Here is a 9081-nt window from a genome sequence, read left to right as displayed (position 1 = left end):
ATCAGTGATAGAAGAAGTGACGACCTCGCTATAGTCACACAATTATCAGTGATAGAAGAAGTGACGACCTCGCTATAGTCACACAATTATCAGTGATAGAAGAAGTGACGACCTCGCTATAGTCACACAATTATCAGTGATAGAGGAAGTGACGACCTCGCTATAGTCACACAATTATCAGTGATAGAAGAAGTGACGACCTCGCTATAGTCACACAATTATCAGTGATAGAAGAAGTGACGACCTCGCTATAGTCACACAATTATCAGTGATAGAGGAAGTGACGACCTCGCTATAGTCACACAATTATCAGTGATAGAAGAAGTGACGACCTCGCTATAGTCACACAATTATCAGTGATAGGAGAAGTGACGACCTCGCTATAGTCACACAATTATCAGTGATAGAAGAAGTGACGACCTCGCTATAGTCACACAATTATCAGTGATAGAAGAAGTGACGACCTCGCTATAGTCACACAATTATCAGTGATAGAGGAAGTGACGACCTCGCTATAGTCACACAATTATCAGTGATAGAGGAAGTGACGACCTCGCTATAGTCACACAATTATCAGTGATAGAAGAAGTGACGACCTCGCTATAGTCACACAATTATCAGTGATAGAGGAAGTGACGACCTCGCTATAGTCACACAATTATCAGTGATAGAAGAAGTGACGACCTCGCTATAGTCACACAATTATCAGTGATAGAGGAAGAGACGACCTCGCTATAGTCACACAAGTTTCAGTGATAGAAGAAGTGACGACCTCGCTATAGTCACACAATTATCAGTGATAGAGGAAGTGACGACCTCGCTATAGTCACACAATTATCAGTGATAGAAGAAGTGACGACCTCGCTATAGTCACACAATTATCAGTGATAGAGGAAGTGACGACCTCGCTATAGTCACACAATTATCAGTGATAGAAGAAGTGACGACCTCGCTATAGTCACACAATTATCAGTGATAGAGGAAGTGACGACCTCGCTATAGTCACACAATTATCAGTGATAGAAGAAGTGACGACCTCGCTATAGTCACACAATTATCAGTGATAGAAGAAGTGACGACCTCGCTATAGTCACACAATTATCAGTGATAGGAGAAGTGACGACCTCGCTATAGTCACACAATTATCAGTGATAGGAGAAGTGACGACCTCGCTATAGTCACACAATTATCAGTGATAGGAGAAGTGACGACCTCGCTATAGTCACACAATTATCAGTGATAGGAGAAGTGACGACCTCGCTATAGTCACACAATTATCAGTGATAGAGGAAGTGACGACCTCGCTATAGTCACACAATTATCAGTGATAGAGGAAGTGACGACCTCGCTATAGTCACACAATTATCAGTGATAGAAGAAGTGACGACCTCGCTATAGTCACACAATTATCAGTGATAGAGGAAGTGACGACCTCGCTATAGTCACACAATTATCAGTGATAGAGGAAGTGACGACCTCGCTATAGTCACACAATTATCAGTGATAGAAGAAGTGACGACCTCGCTATAGTCACACAATTATCAGTGATAGAGGAAGTGACGACCTCGCTATAGTCACACAATTATCAGTGATAGAGGAAGTGACGACCTCGCTATAGTCACACAATTATCAGTGATAGAGGAAGTGACGACCTCGCTATAGTCACACAATTATCAGTGATAGAGGAAGTGACGACCTCGCTATAGTCACACAATTATCAGTGATAGAGGAAGTGACGACCTCGCTATAGTCACACAATTATCAGTGATAGAGGAAGTGACGACCTCGCTATAGTCACACAATTATCAGTGATAGAGGAAGTGACGACCTCGCTATAGTCACACAATTATCAGTGATAGAGGAAGTGACGACCTCGCTATAGTCACACAATTATCAGTGATAGAGGAAGTGACGACCTCGCTATAGTCACACAATTATCAGTGATAGAAGAAGTGACGACCTCGCTATAGTCACACAATTATCAGTGATAGAGGAAGTGACGACCTCGCTATAGTCACACAATTATCAGTGATAGAAGAAGTGACGACCTCGCTATAGTCACACAATTATCAGTGATAGAGGAAGTGACGACCTCGCTATAGTCACACAATTATCAGTGATAGAGGAAGTGACGACCTCGCTATAGTCACACAATTATCAGTGATAGAAGAAGTGACGACCTCGCTATAGTCACACAATTATCAGTGATAGAAGAAGTGACGACCTCGCTATAGTCACACAATTATCAGTGATAGAGGAAGTGACGACCTCGCTATAGTCACACAATTATCAGTGATAGAGGAAGTGACGACCTCGCTATAGTCACACAATTATCAGTGATAGAAGAAGTGACGACCTCGCTATAGTCACACAATTATCAGTGATAGAGGAAGTGACGACCTCGCTATAGTCACACAATTATCAGTGATAGAAGAAGTGACGACCTCGCTATAGTCACACAATTATCAGTGATAGAAGAAGTGACGACCTCGCTATAGTCACACAATTATCAGTGATAGAGGAAGTGACGACCTCGCTATAGTCACACAATTATCAGTGATAGAGGAAGTGACGACCTCGCTATAGTCGTCACACAATTATCAGTGATAGAAGAAGTGACGACCTCGCTATAGTCACACAATTATCAGTGATAGAGGAAGTGACGACCTCGCTATAGTCACACAATTATCAGTGATAGAGGAAGTGACGACCTCGCTATAGTCACACAATTATCAGTGATAGAAGAAGTGACGACCTCGCTATAGTCACACAATTATCAGTGATAGAGGAAGTGACGACCTCGCTATAGTCACACAATTATCAGTGATAGAAGAAGTGACGACCTCGCTATAGTCACACAATTATCAGTGATAGAAGAAGTGACGACCTCGCTATAGTCACACAATTATCAGTGATAGAGGAAGTGACGACCTCGCTATAGTCACACAATTATCAGTGATAGAGGAAGTGACGACCTCGCTATAGTCACACAATTATCAGTGATAGAAGAAGTGACGACCTCGCTATAGTCACACAATTATCAGTGATAGAAGAAGTGACGACCTCGCTATAGTCACACAATTATCAGTGATAGAAGAAGTGACGACCTCGCTATAGTCACACAATTATCAGTGATAGAGGAAGTGACGACCTCGCTATAGTCACACAATTATCAGTGATAGAAGAAGTGACGACCTCGCTATAGTCACACAATTATCAGTGATAGAAGAAGTGACGACCTCGCTATAGTCACACAATTATCAGTGATAGAGGAAGTGACGACCTCGCTATAGTCACACAATTATCAGTGATAGAGGAAGTGACGACCTCGCTATAGTCGTCACACAATTATCAGTGATAGAAGAAGTGACGACCTCGCTATAGTCACACAATTATCAGTGATAGAGGAAGTGACGACCTCGCTATAGTCACACAATTATCAGTGATAGAGGAAGTGACGACCTCGCTATAGTCACACAATTATCAGTGATAGAGGAAGTGACGACCTCGCTATAGTCACACAATTATCAGTGATAGAGGAAGTGACGACCTCGCTATAGTCACACAATTATCAGTGATAGAGGAAGTGACGACCTCGCTATAGTCACACAATTATCAGTGATAGAAGAAGTGACGACCTCGCTATAGTCACACAATTATCAGTGATAGAAGAAGTGACGACCTCGCTATAGTCACACAATTATCAGTGATAGGAGAAGTGACGACCACGCTATAGTCACACAATTATCAGTGATAGAGGAAGAGACGACCTCGCTATAGTCACACAATTATCAGTGATAGAGGAAGTGACGACCTCGCTATAGTCACACAATTATCAGTGATAGAGGAAGTGACGACCTCGCTATAGTCACACAATTATCAGTGATAGGAGAAGTGACGACCTCGCTATAGTCACACAATTATCAGTGATAGAGGAAGTGACGACCTCGCTATAGTCACACAATTATCAGTGATAGAGGAAGTGACGACCTCGCTATAGTCACACAATTATCAGTGATAGAGGAAGTGACGACCTCGCTATAGTCACACAATTATCAGTGATAGAAGTAGTGACGACCTCGCTATAGTCACACAATTATCAGTGATAGAGGAAGTGACGACCACGCTATAGTCACACAATTATCAGTGATAGAAGAAGTGACGACCTCGCTATAGTCACACAATTATCAGTGATAGAGGAAGTGACGACCTCGCTATAGTCACACAATTATCAGTGATAGAGGAAGTGACGACCTCGCTATAGTCACACAATTATCAGTGATAGAAGAAGTGACGACCTCGCTATAGTCACACAATTATCAGTGATAGAGGAAGTGACGACCTCGCTATAGTCACACAATTATCAGTGATAGAGGAAGTGACGACCTCGCTATAGTCACACAATTATCAGTGATAGAGGAAGTGACGACCTCGCTATAGTCACACAATTATCAGTGATAGAGGAAGTGACGACCTCGCTATAGTCACACAATTATCAGTGATAGAGGAAGTGACGACCTCGCTATAGTCACACAATTATCAGTGATAGAGGAAGTGACGACCTCGCTATAGTCACACAATTATCAGTGATAGAGGAAGTGACGACCTCGCTATAGTCACACAATTATCAGTGATAGAGGAAGTGACGACCTCGCTATAGTCACACAATTATCAGTGATAGAGGAAGTGACGACCTCGCTATAGTCACACAATATCAGTGATAGAAGAAGTGACGACCTCGCTATAGTCACACAATTATCAGTGATAGAGGAAGTGACGACCTCGCTATAGTCACACAATTATCAGTGATAGAAGAAGTGACGACCTCGCTATAGTCACACAATTATCAGTGATAGAGGAAGTGACGACCTCGCTATAGTCACACAATTATCAGTGATAGAGGAAGTGACGACCTCGCTATAGTCACACAATTATCAGTGATAGAAGAAGTGACGACCTCGCTATAGTCACACAATTATCAGTGATAGAAGAAGTGACGACCTCGCTATAGTCACACAATTATCAGTGATAGAGGAAGTGACGACCTCGCTATAGTCACACAATTATCAGTGATAGAGGAAGTGACGACCTCGCTATAGTCACACAATTATCAGTGATAGAAGAAGTGACGACCTCGCTATAGTCACACAATTATCAGTGATAGAGGAAGTGACGACCTCGCTATAGTCACACATTATCAGTGATAGAAGAAGTGACGACCTCGCTATAGTCACACAATTATCAGTGATAGAAGAAGTGACGACCTCGCTATAGTCACACAATTATCAGTGATAGAGGAAGTGACGACCTCGCTATAGTCACACAATTATCAGTGATAGAGGAAGTGACGACCTCGCTATAGTCGTCACACAATTATCAGTGATAGAAGAAGTGACGACCTCGCTATAGTCACACAATTATCAGTGATAGAGGAAGTGACGACCTCGCTATAGTCACACAATTATCAGTGATAGAGGAAGTGACGACCTCGCTATAGTCACACAATTATCAGTGATAGAAGAAGTGACGACCTCGCTATAGTCACACAATTATCAGTGATAGAGGAAGTGACGACCTCGCTATAGTCACACAATTATCAGTGATAGAAGAAGTGACGACCTCGCTATAGTCACACAATTATCAGTGATAGAAGAAGTGACGACCTCGCTATAGTCACACAATTATCAGTGATAGAGGAAGTGACGACCTCGCTATAGTCACACAATTATCAGTGATAGAGGAAGTGACGACCTCGCTATAGTCACACAATTATCAGTGATAGAAGAAGTGACGACCTCGCTATAGTCACACAATTATCAGTGATAGAAGAAGTGACGACCTCGCTATAGTCACACAATTATCAGTGATAGAAGAAGTGACGACCTCGCTATAGTCACACAATTATCAGTGATAGAGGAAGTGACGACCTCGCTATAGTCACACAATTATCAGTGATAGAAGAAGTGACGACCTCGCTATAGTCACACAATTATCAGTGATAGAAGAAGTGACGACCTCGCTATAGTCACACAATTATCAGTGATAGAGGAAGTGACGACCTCGCTATAGTCACACAATTATCAGTGATAGAGGAAGTGACGACCTCGCTATAGTCGTCACACAATTATCAGTGATAGAAGAAGTGACGACCTCGCTATAGTCACACAATTATCAGTGATAGAGGAAGTGACGACCTCGCTATAGTCACACAATTATCAGTGATAGAGGAAGTGACGACCTCGCTATAGTCACACAATTATCAGTGATAGAGGAAGTGACGACCTCGCTATAGTCACACAATTATCAGTGATAGAGGAAGTGACGACCTCGCTATAGTCACACAATTATCATGATAGAGGAAGTGACGACCTCGCTATAGTCACACAATTATCAGTGATAGAAGAAGTGACGACCTCGCTATAGTCACACAATTATCAGTGATAGAAGAAGTGACGACCTCGCTATAGTCACACAATTATCAGTGATAGGAGAAGTGACGACCACGCTATAGTCACACAATTATCAGTGATAGAGGAAGAGACGACCTCGCTATAGTCACACAATTATCAGTGATAGAGGAAGTGACGACCTCGCTATAGTCACACAATTATCAGTGATAGAGGAAGAGACGACCTCGCTATAGTCACACAATTATCAGTGATAGAAGAAGTGACGACCTCGCTATAGTCACACAATTATCAGTGATAGAGGAAGTGACGACCTCGCTATAGTCACACAATTATCAGTGATAGAAGAAGTGACGACCTCGCTATAGTCACACAATTATCAGTGATAGAGGAAGTGACGACCTCGCTATAGTCACACAATTATCAGTGATAGAGGAAGTGACGACCTCGCTATAGTCACACAATTATCAGTGATAGAGGAAGTAACGACCTCGCTATAGTCACACAATTATCAGTGATAGAAGAAGTGACGACCTCGCTATAGTCACACAATTATCAGTGATAGAAGAAGTGACGACCTCGCTATAGTCACACAATTATCAGTGATAGAAGAAGTGACGACCTCGCTATAGTCACACAATTATCAGTGATAGAGGAAGTGACGACCTCGCTATAGTCACACAATTATCAGTGATAGAAGAAGTGACGACCTCGCTATAGTCACACAATTATCAGTGATAGAGGAAGTGACGACCTCGCTATAGTCACACAATTATCAGTGATAGAGGAAGTGACGACCTCGCTATAGTCACACAATTATCAGTGATAGAGGAAGTGACGACCTCGCTATAGTCACACAATTATCAGTGATAGAAGAAGTGACGACCTCGCTATAGTCACACAATTATCAGTGATAGAGGAAGTGACGACCTCGCTATAGTCACACAATTATCAGTGATAGAGGAAGTGACGACCTCGCTATAGTCACACAATTATCAGTGATAGAGGAAGTGACGACCTCGCTATAGTCACACAATTATCAGTGATAGAAGAAGTGACGACCTCGCTATAGTCACACAATTATCAGTGATAGAAGAAGTGACGACCTCTCTATAGTCACACAATTATCAGTGATAGAGGAAGTGACGACCTCGCTATAGTCACACAATTATCAGTGATAGAGGAAGTGACGACCTCGCTATAGTCACACAATTATCAGTGATAGAAGAAGTGACGACCTCGCTATAGTCACACAATTATCAGTGATAGAGGAAGTGACGACCTCGCTATAGTCACACAATTATCAGTGATAGAGGAAGTGACGACCTCGCTATAGTCACAAAATTATCAGTGATAGAAGAAGTGACGACCTCGCTATAGTCACACAATTATCAGTGATAGAAGAAGTGACGACCTCGCTATAGTCACACAATTATCAGTGATAGAGGAAGTGACGACCTCGCTATAGTCACACAATTATCAGTGATAGAAGAAGTGACAACCTCGCTATAGTCACACAATTATCAGTGATAGAAGAAGTGACGACCTCGCTATAGTCACACAATTATCAGTGATAGAAGAAGTGACGACCTCGCTATAGTCACACAATTATCAGTGATAGAAGAAGTGACGACCTCGCTATAGTCACACAATTATCAGTGATAGAAGAAGTGACGACCTCGCTATAGTCACACAATTATCAGTGATAGAAGAAGTGACGACCTCGCTATAGTCACACAATTATCAGTGATAGAAGAAGTGACGACCTCGCTATAGTCACACAATTATCAGTGATAGAAGAAGTGACGACCTCGCTATAGTCACACAATTATCAGTGATAGAAGAAGTGACGACCTCGCTATAGTCACACAATTATCAGTGATAGAAGAAGTGACGACCTCGCTATAGTCACACAATTATCAGTGATAGAGGAAGTGACGACCTCGCTATAGTCACACAATTATCAGTGATAGAGGAAGTGACGACCTCGCTATAGTCACACAATTATCAGTGATAGAGGAAGTGACGACCTCGCTATAGTCACATAATTATCAGTGATAGAAGAAGTGACGACCTCGCTATAGTCACACAATTATCAGTGATAGAGGAAGTGACGACCTCGCTATAGTCACACAATTATCAGTGACAGGAGAAGTGACGACCTCGCTATAGTCACACAATTATCAGTGATAGAGGAAGTGACGACCTCGCTATAGTCACACAATTATCAGTGATAGAGGAAGTGACGACCTCGCTATAGTCACACAATTATCAGTGATAGAGGAAGTGACGACCTCGCTATAGTCACACAATTATCAGTGATAGAGGAAGTGGCGACCTCGCTATAGTCACACAATTATCAGTGATAGAAGAAGTGACGACCTCGCTATAGTCACACAATTATCAGTGATAGAAGAAGTGACGACCTCGCTATAGTCACACAATTATCAGTGATAGAGGAAGTGACGACCTCGCTATAGTCACACAATTATCAGTGATAGAAGAAGTGACGACCTCGCTATAGTCACACAATTATCAGTGATAGAGGAAGTGACGACCTCGCTATAGTCACACAATTATCAGTGATAGAAGAAGTGACGACCTCGCTATAGTCACACAATTATCAGTGATAGAAGAAGTGACGACCTCGCTATAGTCACACAATTATCAGTGA

Source organism: Rhinoderma darwinii, chromosome 4 (genome assembly GCF_050947455.1).
Source record: "Rhinoderma darwinii isolate aRhiDar2 chromosome 4, aRhiDar2.hap1, whole genome shotgun sequence".
Classification (NCBI taxonomy): Eukaryota; Metazoa; Chordata; class Amphibia; order Anura; family Rhinodermatidae; genus Rhinoderma; species Rhinoderma darwinii.
The sequence above is the reverse complement of the archived record's forward strand: the minus strand, read 5'-3'. Positions refer to the sequence as shown.